This window comes from Bicyclus anynana, chromosome 10 (genome assembly GCF_947172395.1).
Source record: "Bicyclus anynana chromosome 10, ilBicAnyn1.1, whole genome shotgun sequence".
Taxonomy (NCBI): Eukaryota; Metazoa; Arthropoda; class Insecta; order Lepidoptera; family Nymphalidae; genus Bicyclus; species Bicyclus anynana.
Window position 1 is genome coordinate 8,355,007 of NC_069092.1, and position 15,419 is coordinate 8,370,425.

At 35.3% G+C, this 15,419-nt stretch overlaps 1 long non-coding RNA gene across 1 annotated transcript; it reads right to left on the reverse strand.

Moving 5' to 3' along the window:
* Positions 1 to 537: 537 nt before the first annotated feature.
* Positions 538 to 6,287, reverse strand: LOC112047179 (uncharacterized). The gene is made up of 3 exons (XR_002886932.2): positions 6,064 to 6,287; positions 4,748 to 5,137; positions 538 to 2,487 (listed from the first exon to the last, which is right to left on the reverse strand). It is a non-coding gene; the product is annotated as an uncharacterized LOC112047179 (long non-coding RNA).
* Positions 6,288 to 15,419: the final 9,132 nt, after the last annotated feature.

Below are 15,419 nucleotides of genomic sequence, written 5' to 3' on the forward strand. Positions count from 1 at the left end.
ACACAAGCTCCTTATGTAACGTAACGTAATGTAACATGGTGTTGATTCTTGTCTCTCTAAGTTAAATGACTAAGCCTATAAGATCTAGTCCTAAGATTGAGCCTATAAGGTCTAGTCCTAAGACTGAGCCTAATGTCTTCGTCAATAGAGAAAATAATACCTATGAGGTTAGGTAGGTAGGCTGACTATATCTCAGAAACTTTATTTCAGAATAGATTAAGAAAGTTATTTAAAATCAAGTCGTGACCTTGTCGAATAATTTTCAGGGGTATTTGTTACCGGACGCACTGAAGTCTGAAGTAGATGACTAGAAAAACGAAGACGTTCATAAAGTTTTGTCTATCCGTATCCATATCTATTGTTATCCTTATCCATATCCATGCCAATCGCCATGAATAATACATTCACGTAAGTACATTTTGTTTGGCTGGGAATAAATATTTCTTTCTTGGACCCAGGAAATATTTCGTTTGTTGTTTTAGCGGCACTAGAAACATAGACGATGTGAACTACGAAAAAAAAATCTTTTAACGAGTGTCATATTTTACACATTTAATTTTATTTTATTTAGAAAACCAGCTTAAATCTAATAAAAGATATTTATTAAAATACATATAAATATTTATTTAGTAGTAGATACGAGTACGAGTACCTACTTAAAGTATTTCAGTATGTAAATATTTATCAACGAATATAAACGGGTATTCGTATTATCTGCAATGAGACTTTCAATACCTGTAATTCGCTGGCATAAATAAAAATTCGAACTAAATAAAAAAACATAACAATTATTGTAAATCCTATAAAGTGACTAATGTACACAAATTAAAATCCACGGATTACATTTGAATGAACTCTATGCAAAAGCAGTTTTGAAATTGCAGTTGATATGCAGTTACTCGTAGACTGAAGAAGTTCATAGTATTTCAAGGGCAATTTGCAGTTCTAAATAAATATATTCCGACTCGATACACTCTTATGTATTTAACCCTGTTATAGACCAATGGTGTCCAATAAAATATATTAATTTAGGTGCTTATACGTATTATATCTTACATATTGCAAAAATCATGAATATAATGTTTTATTTTGTTTAAAATTACACTTATGAAGTAGGTATAAATTGATAAATTAAATGAACAAAATTCTTATATAAACAAACTTAATACTAGATCTTTTAACAATATTTAACGACGCAGTGATAAATGCTAACTGCAAACAATACAACATAGATTTTCTTTACGCAATCTTACGAATTTGAATAACAAAACGACAAATAAGAAGTCTATATTTGTATAGAGATCAAAAGGCTAGATGTTTGGCCGGATAACAAATACTGAATACTGAATACAGAATTAGGTAGGAAAATATTTATGTTAAGTAGCTCTACGTGTGTGAAGTCTGCCAATCCGCATTGGGCCAGCATGGTGGACTAAGGCCTCCCATTCTAAGAGGAGACTCGTGTTCACTTTTATTTGGAAGGCCTGGCTCTGTAGTGGGCTAATTTGGTGGCTATAAAGTGGCTTTTACTTTTATACTAACCACTTATAAGAATATGGTGAAACAGGCTCATATCTGATAAATTATTAATTATTTTATTATTTTTTGAGCTTATTAAATGAATAGTTTCTTAATGGTATTAATGAATGATGAAGGTGTGTGTGTGTATGATAAAGGAATAGTTTGCCATTCTAAACATAGGATTTACGTCATTGTTATCTATTATTACTTAAGGTGGTGGAGGTTAGAATTGTCCATACTAATCAATGGTGTAGCTCGGGGCTAGACGGGGCTAGACGGTGCAATACCCAGGGGGCCCTTGAATGAACTTAGAAAGTTACAAAAACTAAAAAGAGCTGATGATTATTTTTCTCACACCAATTAATGTATAGGGCCTGCCTCGCTAGACGTTACTTTTCTGTTAAAGTATATGATCAACGATCTAATGCGATTATAAGAACTGTCTCTATAGAATCGATGTTAAATAGTTGTTATCGCGTTCGTCGGTTAAAGAGCTCCGTAAAAATACCTTTTTGTGTAATTGAATTGTGTAAAAAACGGGCAAAAACTTCTAGTTTAGTATAAGATATATACAAAATCTAAGCTCGTTTTCCTCAGAAAATGACAGACAACTTTGTTCGTGACTATGAGTGCGATACAGGTCCTCCTATAATTGGTCTAAGTTATTTTTAGTTGATAACACCTAACCAGTTTATATTATAGCAGTGCGGCCCCATTTTTTACACCAGGGCCCTTGGTTACCTAGCTCCGCCACTGTTACTAATGTATTATGTAGGTTTACGACGTTATCTATTATACGGTGGAGGAGGTTGGAATTGTCCGTTGCGTGCGGGCGGCACTTGGACCACGTTAACATGATGGTGCTGATGGATGACGGCGGGGCGAGGGGGGTCGGCGCAGCAGTCGCAGCAGAGGCAGGGGATGCAGCAGCAGCAACACGGACGACATGATATGTTACAACCCATTCTGGAATGAGAAAAACGCAAAATTAATACATGACATCAAAATTTTCGTGTGATTAGTTGTTTTGAACTCATCATAATATGTGTTGTGACTAATAACCTGATAAGAAGCCAAAACCTGTAGGTTTCATCATACAACTTATGAGATAATGGTATCAGCATCTTACTAAAACTTTTTTTTTTTAATTCTTTAGAAGTTAGCCCTTGACTACAATCTCACCTGATGGTAAGGGATAATGCAATCTATGGAAGCGGGCTAACTTGTTAGGAGGAGGATGAAAATTTCGTTCGAAATATTGTAAAAACTTATATTAATAACAAACAAGTTAAGCATTCATGAGAAGGCGATGCGACGAGGTAAGAATTAGTTGCGCCTGCATACAATATGGAAGTGTGAATGGAGTTAGAGCATGTGATGTTAGCACGTGTAAAACAATAACGCCTACTTTACATATATCTACGTACCCACGTTACAATTACTGCTATGTATTAATAACAATTTTTTAATATATAATATAATTGACCTAATAAACCATAAATTATTGAAGAGGTGTTGCTAAGAGAAAAGAACAAAATTCCATGAAAATAAAAGAGGAAAACGGATTTGAATTGAAATTATCACGATATGTTCAAGGTTAAACACACGTATTTTAGGGAACAGTAGGTAGGAATTATCACATTCTACAATAGCAGAGGATAGCTTTTATCTGATCTGATCCAGGGGCGTAGCTTGCGAGGGGCCCGTATCAAAATTAGTTAGGGGGAGGGGCTGTAGTCCAGGGACTCCGTATGGCTGATACGGCGGTAGCTACACCCCTGATCTGATCGCACCATTGTTATCCTAGAGACTCTTGATAGGTACCTAGATACCTCCTCGTAGTTTTCCGGATATACTATTAAATATTGTATGTAATTTTCAATTAAGAGTTCCCGGTTCCTCCTTACGAATAGTAATGTTTCGAGGTCACTATAAACCACTATTGTTGTTAGATTGATGCTAGAAATCACTTCGATACAATGAATTACTCTAACTTCATGATGTGAAGAAGGAATTTATTGTTTGGCCGACATTCAAGATGCCTACGCGAAATCACGGAAACTATTAGGTTACGTGTCTCAGTGAATTGCTAAGTTTTTGTGCAACTTAAAAAACTTTTCTTACTCGACTATCTTTACGGTACGTTTGAGATGGCCAAGGTAAAGTTAAATAGAATTACAGAATTGCTAAATATCACAGATAACCCCTGCTAACAAAATTGGATTTACTCTATCGAGTGTTTATCTTCTATCTTTACTTGTGACGCATTCCTTAGAATGCTTTATCAAGTTTATTTAGATAAATAGACAGGTGCTCTTAGCACAAAGAAACAAACACTTTAAAGGATCTTGTATTCATATATCTAAGTATACTTACCTACCCAAGCATTTTTAAGAAAATAATAGCCAATTTTTATACGTAAAGCCTGATATCGAAATTCCATAAAACAATATCAGGCACCGAAGCAGTCATCAAAAGGTTTTAAAGTAGTCATATATAAAGAAAAGATAAGCCCAAAATGATGTCAGCTATTATAAAAAAGTCTTATCAATTTTTCGTAAGGACAAAACACCTATTGCCTGCTCCGGTACAGAAGATAGGAACCTCAAGGAAAGTGAGGAAAGCTACAAAACATACTATTGTATAGGTATCTATGTGATATGTTATATTTTACTATACTGTATTAGGTACTAGTGAAGCGTTAAGGTACAATAGTGTAGGTGTAACTGTAAGGAAAGTATGAAAATATGACGGCAAAGAGTGGGCACAAAGTCATGGAAATGTTACCTGACAGATAAGTGTTAGACCATTTTAATGGCACGATTCAAAAAGTAACGAAAACAACAAAAGCTTCAATGGTAACATTACGAACATGCTACTTTTAGGGACGTAAAGAATGCATAGCAAACATGAGCAAGTTATGATTAATACATAGCGAGACATACACAGAACACGCCCATGGAAAGTGTAAAACACAATTAGGTGGTTACTTAATTGTATTTTTTATTACCGGATACACACTTCCGAAAACACAGAACATGACTGCCACGAGTAAATTGTTTTGGAGCTAGTCAAAACAAAGAGCTTGAAACTGTTGAATAGCATTCCTGATTCCACATTCTTATAATCGCAATAACAGTTTGCCTAGCGAATAAGTGTGGATCCGATCTACGGTTACATAAAACCCACTGTTTATAATTAACGTAAGATAGATACGGTTTCTTACCTTAATATAGTTGTAAGATTTTGAGATTTCTAGAGTTCGGTTATCTGTGCATATGGTCTGGGTACGGGTAGCCTCCTTGTGGGGGATAGCCTCCTTGCGGGGGGTAGCCTCCAGGTGGTGGGTATCCTCCAGGTGGTGGGTAGCCGGGGTAACCGCCTTGTGGGGGATAGGGGTAGCCAGGTGGCGGCGGAGGTTGTTCTATCACGGGTGGTTGTTGAACTATCACTGTGGGCGGCGGTTGTTGTTGTTGCTGTCCGCAAGCGTTTGGACAGAGGCAGGGCACCAGGCAGCAGGCGCTGAGGGCCAGGCAACACGGATTGCAGCAAAGGTCACAGTCCCCGCAGTCAAACGAAAAGCAGAGCCCCATTTCTTGCTATGTTGCTTCTTTAACTAAAACCAACATGCACGTATGACTAGTTTTCCTCGTTGTACGTATCACCTTATCACCAACGTGATATACTTATTTGGATGAAACATTACACCCAAGCGAAATGAGACTTTAATTGTTAAACAATAGAATCTAGAATATTTATTTGTTGACTGTATAATTTATCTTTTTATTAGTTTGTCGCAGTTATCTCCTGATAAAAGATACTAGGTAATATGTGAGTCACAGATGACTTTGTACTCTAACTATAAAATAAAACAGAAAATTAATTACTAATTCATTTCGTTAATGATAACACTTTAAAAGATATTAAACATGCAAGTACCTAACCTGTTTTAAATGGTATTTAATGATAAAGATAAAGTACCTATTTCATGAATGTTTTGTACTTATATTACCTTGAAAATTAGAATTTTAACGTCTATATTTTATTCCATTGTCTCACCGAACAATGTTAAGGAAAAATTGGTTGCAATATTTCTTTTAAGAAGTCTTAAGTTAGGTGGTTACCCAGATAAAACATATAATATTATACTTACATGAATGTAATAAATTTATCTACTTTAGTTTGAATTAAATTCAAAAATATTATCTAGAATTGTACTACAAATTTAAACACTACTTAACTAGTCGTAATACTATACTCTTAACTAGTAGTATCTTTATATTCGAGGTAAACTTAAAAAAATTAAATGCAACCTGGCAAGTCGCGTGTAAAATATAAATACGTATCTATCTAAAATATTCCTATCATAAATACAGCGCTATTGAGAATGTAATAAAAAACCGATAAAAATGATACGCTGATAATGATATAATATGATAACCCAACACTGATAAATATCATCTAAAGGTGCATGATGTAGGCGCTAAAAATACTACCTGCAGTCACTAGTTACTTGAATAGCGAAATTTAAATGCTACTTACATGGAAGCCGAGACAGCGGGCGATACGTATGGTGATATCGTACTTATGAAATCCAAAATGGCAACAAATGAGTCAGGTCAAATACTTAATGCGGTTTGTCACAGCGGGAAAATCTAGTGACGTAGGCGCGCGCGCAACAAACGCCTTGAAACCATCTCTATTTATTTCACTGTAAAAGAACACAAGCTACAGTCTACACTGTACTACACGAAATGTTCAAATGAAAACAACGTCCATATTGCCTTGGTTCGGAAAATGAGAACGTATTTTTTTTAACCTTGCTCTGTTGCGTGGTTATTTTATATTATTGGCGGACTTCTTAGGGTTCCGTGGTAAAACAAGAACTTTTCTTTGCATTACGCATCGTACCTATTTGATTTGGCGTAGCGTGAGTTTTCGCCGTCAATCATTACTTTAAAAATCAAGATAAACTAGTTATAAAATATTTACACCGCCTACATTCTCGTGTTAATTTGTCTAATAAATTGCTACGTAGCGATAAGGCTGTGTTTTGTATCCTACTCCTGTACAATTCATTTTCTGTCTTATTATTTGTTATTTCTTAAGTTGTGGTGTACAAAAAAAGTGCCTATAATTAAATAAGGTTTTTACTAGGGGTTATACAACATACATAACTCCTTGACCAATATAGGTTTTTAACAAGTCCGGAGGGTAAGCAGAGCATTTATGAATATCATCATCATCATCATCATCATCATCATATCAGCCGATGGACGTCCACTACAGGACATTGGCCTTTTGTAGGGACTTCCCAACATCACGATACTTAGCCACCTGCATCCAGCGAATCCCTGCGACTCGCTTGATGTCGTCAGTCCACCTGGATACCTACTTATGAATATACTTCTTATATATCTATACTTCTTCGTCATCATCATCATTAACAGCCGATGGACGTCCACTTCTGGGCATAGGCCTCTTGCATGGACTTCCAAACATAATTCCAAACGTAATGTTGTCATCAATTGTAAATTATAATATGTATATTTTTTTTAAAAAGAGCAACTGTTGAGTTTCTTTCCGGTTTCTTCTCAGCAGAACCTCTGCCTTCCGAACCGGTGATAGAATCTTTACAAATAGTCAACTGACCCCAACAAACCACGTGGTCTGCCCATTGCCTCTTCAGCTTTGCGACTCGCTGAGCTGGCAGATTAATTTAATAATTTAGTGTGGTTAGGAGTGACTCTCCTTATTTTATTTAAAAATAAGGAGAGTCACTCCTTATTTCTAATTCGAATACGAGTATCTACTTAAATAAATCTAATCACAGCTATCTATATACTCCAATCGGATATCTACGTAGCACTAAGAGTACCTAAGTAGTAGAGAACAGCTCGCGTCTCATGGCTATTTCACTCAAGGCTGAAACCTTGTTTTCGCTCAGCAATTGAATTTTTTATTCCTTATTCTATGCAGTTTGCAATGTTTAAATTCATCATTATCAACCTATATTCGGCTCACTGCTGAGCTCGAGCCTCCTCTCAGAATGAGAGGGTTAGGCCAATAGTCCACCACGCTGATCCAATACGGATTGGCAGACTTCACACGCAGAGAATTAAGAAAATTCTCTGGTACGCAGGCTTCCTCACGATGTTTTTCCTTCACCGTTTCAGACACCTGATATTTAATTTCTTAAAATGCACACAACTGAAGTTGGAGGTGCATGCTCAGGCCGGATTCGAACCCACGCCCTCCGGTATCGAAGGCAGAGGTCATATCCACTGGGCTATCACGGTTCGGCTATTTTTAAATTAATATCTAAACCGTTTTACCAGAGTAAAGATATAAAATATACATAGTAAATATCTTTACTCTGGTAAAACCACAGTAATAGTTTTACCGAGAGAACCAAAACGCAAAAAATAATATTACTACTAGAAAGCTGTAAATTAGCATGAATATGTGTATTAAAAATGTGAACAATGTCGTAGAATAAAATGTTGAATTTTTTTTTAGGGTAAGTAGTTTATACCATAGTGTAAGGTATCGTTGGATAGGTCTTTGAAATATACAAGCAAGGGGTCTACTCGTACTAACAATATTTTTCGATTTAGGCATCCGTTTTTAAAATATTATGTTTTTAAGAGCAAATTTTGTTAGAGTCAAGTGTCCACTTTCTACCGGCTAAACGGTTATATTTATTAGAAACGTGAATAAATTCACGAGACTCGAGAGTAGGTTATACTCTTATAATGAAATTACAAGGAAAACTATAACAGCTAAGTAGCAATTGCTATTTAAAGAGAAAAAAACGTAATTGGAAATCGAAAATTGTATACTAATTCCGTTGTTAATTAAAAAGATTAAGTTGTCAGTAAGATAACACGGAGTCTGTTAAAACTAGAAAGCTAAAATTTGGAATGGGTATGAATATTATTTACGTCTATAAGAAAACAAATTGTTTTGGGGTTCCTTTTGTACAGTCAAAGTGAGGATGATTTTTTTCATTGTAGTCTATTCCACGCTGTGAGGTATCGTTATCGGTATGTTTGTGCATTGTATAACGGTTTATAGTGCTAATGATTTATATCTACGGAACACTGCACTGTGCGTGGCCCGATACGCACTTGGCCGGTTTTTATTCTCTTTCCTTTCTTCTCTTTCTTTCGTCGCGGTTGCGTCGCTATTTGTTGATATTTTGTCTATTTCTCTGCACGAGATATATCGATGGCGGCATGTTAGGTCTTAACGATGGCTTAATGTGCTCTCCGAAGAACTGTTAAAAAGTCTTCCTTCCTTCCGGTAAAAAAGACAAATTTCTTGAAATAAAAAAAATCAATATTTCATGGTTTGAAACAGGATTTGAACCCAAAACAGCACAAGCCACTACAACGAGCCAGTTAATCTGTATGACGGCCTCCATGGCGCAGTGGATTTACAAGACGGAGGTCCAGGCTAATTCACTATTTTTGACGTATGCTAGTTGACATGTACGAAATTGGGATTCTATGTAACAAATGTCATCTGGTGCTTACTGGTGGATATCACACAGTCACACATCTTGTCAATTGATTTAATGTTTTTAATACGTTGGACCAAAATAGGTCAGCTGGTCTGGCTGGTGGGAGGCTTCGGCCGTGGCTAGTTACCACCCTACCGGCAGACGTGCGGCCAAGCGATTAAGCATTCCGGTACGATGTCGTGTACTTAGAAACCGAAAGGGGTGTGAATTTTCATCCTACTTCTAACAAGTTAGCCTTTCATCCAAGATTGCATCATCACATCCTATGCATCAGGTGAGATTGTGGTCAAAGACTAACCTGTACATAAAAAAAAATACTTACGTATGGATTATAATGTTTACATTTACCTATGTTTTGCGTGAGAATACAGTTTATTGGTCCATTCATAATCACAATGGGTATTTACTACCCATTGTCTATCAAATTTATTATAGAACCTACAAATTATTACGCAAAATATATGACTGAATAAGTAATTTCAAAAAGTCCATAATATGACTCGATTGAGTCATTTTATGAAATAGGTATACTTACGTGCTTAAAACTGTTGGTCATTATTGTTAAGGAAACCGTTTTATACGAATAAGAATACGTAGTTTTGCTTACTCTTCAATAACAACAGTTACGTTCGGTTTGCTATATCAAGCTTTGGTGTTTCAAATAAAATAAATAGTAGGAAATTAAAGTGATTAACAAACCGTGATAATGGTGTACGCCAATAAATCAAAGAATTTAAAAAATCATAGACGTAATCGCAGCGCCTAATCTTATCTCGTCCTCGCGTCACACTCAATCAATGCCAAACTTAAGTAGCATCTTTCCTCTAATACCTTTAACACATAATTAAAGCACATTATTACGCATTAACTATGCGGGAAACTTGAAGTTATGAGTGGAGACGACTTCGCTTTAATCACAATAGCGGAGACGACGAAAGAACGCACAACGGTAGACAGTGACAAGGCGTCTTTACTGCATGACGAGAAAAACAGCGATGGACGTTTGAAAAGAGGCGTTTTCCATCGAGTGAAAAAACTTCGCTTTCGACTACCGACTATGACAAAGTTTCGCAACCGCCTGAAGAAAATGAACTGTTTCAAAACTGAAGAGGAGGAAATAATGATGATGGAGATGCCGAGACACAAAAGCATAGACATCGGCGTTGGATTCGCTAGACGGATGTCCCTGTTTTTGTTCACAAAAAGATCGAGCTGTGTACATCCGTATCACCCGTATACGCCGGTGCAGACGACGAGGAAGTTCTTCATGTTGAATGACGATTAAATAATTGTGTGAATTGTTTGGTTTATATATGTAATGTGGCTCAGCTTACTAGTGTCTAAAAGTACGCTGAAAAAGGGCCCCAAGTTAAGGTGTGTGTTATAAGTGAGATTAAAAAAAATAGGTATTGTATTATATATGACTTGATTATATACCTAGAACGTAAAAACGTTTTTATAATACCTAACACCTAATGAATATCTTTTTTTTAAATAATTATATTAATTGTTACTAATACTAAGGCATACTTGGATTACTGTAAAGGAGCGTTTAGGGGCGAAGGTTGAAAGAAAAAAGAAAATGTGATTAAAGACTAAATAAAAGATATAAGGTATCTATCTAATGTCGAGTAATAAAGCTATGCTTTTGAACATGGAGCGACTTTATTTTCTGATCTTAAAATAGTCGCATAATAACCTAACTTACCTATTTAGTGTAAATATTATCATACCTACTTTATATACATTGCAAAATAGGTACCTAAATAGTACAAGTAGACGCAAATTATTTATTCTACTTTCTAAGATTTAGCTTTACCTACCTCTTGCCAACGCCCATTGATTACGATGTATGTTGAAAACTAACTTTGTCAGTAGGTACATACATACCTGTGTGGCAAGTCGATTCTCTTTCTACAATCGCTAACGCTTCGAAAATCAAAAATGCACCTACGTGAATGACATTCGTTATAGACAGGTCACGTGATCAAGTTATCGATTGATCTGTCATTCACATACATTTCGTTAGTTTTCGAAGCGTTAGCGTTTGTAGATCGAGAATTGACGTACCACATGGCTAAGGCCCCTGGATGTATGACCAATCTTACAAAAAATACTTACTATTCTAATTTTGTTATCAGAAAACTAATTCTGTTACTAAGGTATTAAAAAAATACATTATAATTTACTTCATTCTATTTATTTAGCTTCGATAAGTAAGAATCTCGTGTTTACATAATACGAAACAAAATGACATTTAAATTATATAACATGCATTTGTGAATTGTCATGTGAAGTGAACCAGGTAGGCAGGTATAACTCGTGCACGTTAACTTGACACCTGCCTACTAAACAACCAAACAAACACAATACAAACATAATTTAAACCAGGTGTCAAGGTAATCCGCACGAGCTGTATATTCTATTTGCGGCATAGAATTTATATTATAAATCTATGATTTTCTGAATACGGATTGGCTTCGAAGTAGTTTCGTGTTTATATTAAAGTAGCGTCAGCAAATCTGAAACAAGTTGGTTGCTAAGCAACAATAATAATTTAACAATGCGTCTCTACTATGCTGACGTTCCTTCAGCTTCCTTACTCACATCAACGCGTCATCGTACTACGTTCTAAGCCTTCCAAAATATATAGACAGGGTGCTCGGGAGTATTTCCCATAACCTTAAGGTGTTGATTTTGATTATGATTTTATTTTGATAAGTCCACTTACAGTAGCCGAACGACGCAACATTTTTTTTTAACTACTTTGTATGAAAACATAAAAAAATACTTTTTATGTTTTCATACAAAGTAATTCAAATAGTTCCGACTATCCATGTCATGACACACGCCTTTATCTATCCTTGCATTTTAAAATGCATAATCGTAGTGTCTGTCTGTCTAGTACTGTCGATATCGAGATATTGCAACTGGCACTCCGCACTTCACTAGTAAGCAACTTCATGATATTTATCAATGAATAAGTTTGGCTAGGTCATAATATAACAATGCGATATACGGGACACGATTTAAGATCTATTTACATAAGACATGTTATTTACTACGAAAATTCATTTTAGCACACTTGTTCCTTAGACATTTTTAATTAATTTTCCTTTAAGAATATAACCCTAGAGTTATGGGAAATACTCCCGAGCACCCTGTATATCATCTATATTGTACCTATTATTAACAGTGAAAATGGAACACCCTTTAAAAATGTTTATATACATTTACATTTTATACTAGCGGACGCCCGCGACTTCGTCCGCGTGAAGGTAGATGTAAACTTTTAACTACCCCTACCCTAACCCTACCCTGCCCTACCCTACTCCTTCCCTACCCTACCCTTCCCCTACCCTACCCATTAAGGCTGCACACGCGACGGAAGCTTAAAAAATGAAGTAACTTCTCCCGTTTTCTCAACGTTTCCCTTCACTGCTCTGCTTCTATTGATCGTAGCGTGATGAAAAGTATACTATAACCTGCCCAGGAGTATGAAAAATAATTGTACCAAGTTTTGTTAAAATCCGTCGAGTAATTTTTGTTTCTATAACAAACATACCACGCGGCGAAAGCTTAAAAAATTGAGTAACTTCTCCCGTTTTCCCAACATTTCCCTTCACTGCTCTGCTCGTATTCATCGTAGCGTGATGAAAAGTATACTATAACCTGCCCAGGAGTATGAAGAATAATGGGGATGATGACTAGGTTTGAATATATTGATTTTTATGATACATTCGCGTAAATAGGGTCAATGTTAACTAATTTATACATAAAAAGCAAAGATTGTCTGGATATTTGCAAAATAAATGAGATTATAAAATTTCAAAAACTACTAAAATTTTTTTATCGTAATTAGATGAAAATTCATACAGTTTTAGCTTCCTTACATTAAATGTGACATTTTTTAATATATGAACTATAAAGATAAACGCACAAATAACAAAGATATTAGTAATTTTGTTTGAACGCGCATACAAATCTAACGATCACTACATTGCCTATGACGTCATTTTTTCGAGCCGTTTTGTATGGGGCGTTTTTCAGGGATCCGCGGCAGCGCCGCAAATCTGACTCTTTAAATCCCTGTAGCTCCGAAAGTAATGATCGCAGATACCTTGTTCCTTTTACAAAATTGCTTTACTATTAGTATACTCTTAATTTATATACAATTTAAAAAACTGTCATCATCCCTATTGTACCGAGTTTCGTTAAAATCCGTCCAGTAGTTTTTGTTTCTATAAAGAACATACAGACAGACAGACAGACAGACAGACAGACAAAAATTTTACTGATTTCATTTTTGGCATCAGTATCGACTACTAATCACCCCCTGATAGTTATTTTGGAAATATGTTTCATGTACAGAATTGACCTCTCTACAGATTTATTATAAGTATAGATAAAAGGAAATGTTAAACAAATATTTCCCTATAAAATAAACTAAAATATTAATAAATAAAATGCTCTTCTCAATACGTATAATTTTATTATCTATTGATTATTCGATTTCATATTTGAGAGCTTTTCAGTAAATATTATTTCAAAGACAGCATAGTATTTTATTCAGATCTACTTGGTGATTTATACATAAAAATATTAGTACAATCTTTTATAATTATTATAATATAATATAGGTCGAACACTTCAATAATAATAATGTAATTGTAATGTTCCGTGTAAAGTGTTTTTCAGATGGGTATGGTGACAGTCGCCTGTAGACGTTAATAATACGTACTATTCTCGTGAATAGCAGTAAACGTTTAACAGTGAAACTGTCACCCGCACCATCCTACATGAAACGAACTGTAGATATTATATTAATTATTATTATTATCAACAATTCTCAAGAGCGTACTTCTAAAATCAAGAAAGTAATACGATTAAGATAGTCCAACAATAGTTTTGTTGTATGATTTATGGAAAATTAATAAAAATCTAAAAAATAAATGAAAAATTAAATATATTTTTTTTTACATTGTATATAGGATCCCATCGACATACCGTCTTCAGTTTTCTCATAACAACATTATTTGTAAATATACTCAGAGGTACAAATATCCGCCCACTTTAATATGACGCGAGTAGGTATATAATGTGGGTATGCGCCCACTTTAATATACTCGCGTCACATTGTGCCTCTGAGTATATAATAAACAAAACTTTCTAGAGAACGCCCCTTGGTTTCACACACTTAGTTTCCATTTCCATAGGAATATGGAGACGGAATATAGCCCGTGTTACACGCTGATAATTAACCGACTTCAAAAAGGAGGAGGTTCTCAATTCGGTCGGTATTTTTTTTTTTTTTTTTTTATGTATGTACACCGATTACTCAAAGACGCCTGGACCGATTTCAAAAATTCTTTTTTTGTTTGAAACGGTATAGTCCCCATTTGGTCCCATTGCCCTCATGTGAAGATCTGATGATGGAATCCTGGAGAAATTGAGGGGAACTTTCGAAAATTATATGGGTGTCTAGTGTGTTCGTAAACTTTTCCATTAAGTACTTTTAAGCACTACAATTCCATGAAGGTTTAAAATCGATCTGATGATGGAGCCATAAAACAGACGAGGGAACTCCTCGGCGATTTACAGCAGTTACCTTGTGTTTGGGCTTGATTAATTTGTATTAATGAGAACTTTCCACATAGATAGGTTGTGACTGTCATCTAGGGGTTTGGTGATGAAGACCAAGGACAAGTAAGGGAACTCCTTAACAGTTTACAGTAACTACCTTGTGTTTGGCCTTGATTAATTCGTATTGCTGAGAACTTTCTACCTAGATGAGTTGTGTCTGTTATTAGGGGTCTGATGATGAAGACTAAGCTCAACTAAGGGAACTCCTTAACGGTTTACGGTAGCTACCTTGTGCTTGGGCTTGATTAATTTGTATTGCTGAGAATTTTGTACCAAGATGGGTTATGACTGTCATTAGGGGTCTAATGTATTCGTTTGAGATGAAACACTAAAAATGGAAAAATAATAAAAATTTTAATAAAAAAAATACAACCGACTTCAAAACCTAAAAACGTACCCACTAAACTAAAAAGCGAAAAATAACATCATAATATGTTCTACCTGCTGATCAGTATGAAGGCGGTGCTTAGCCGGTGTTGTCTTAATTTAAGCCATTTCTGACAGGACCACATGAAACAACACTGTCTGCAAAATCTAAATCTATAAGATATTCTCACATGGCTTGAATTAATACATCACCGGCTTAGCACCGCCTTCATACTGATCAGCAGGTAGAACATATTATGATGTTATTTTTCGCTTTTTAGTTTAGTGGGTACGTTTTTAGGTTTTGAAGTCGGTTGTATTTTTTTTATTAAAATTTTTATGTAGCTTTTCAATAGTGAAAGAA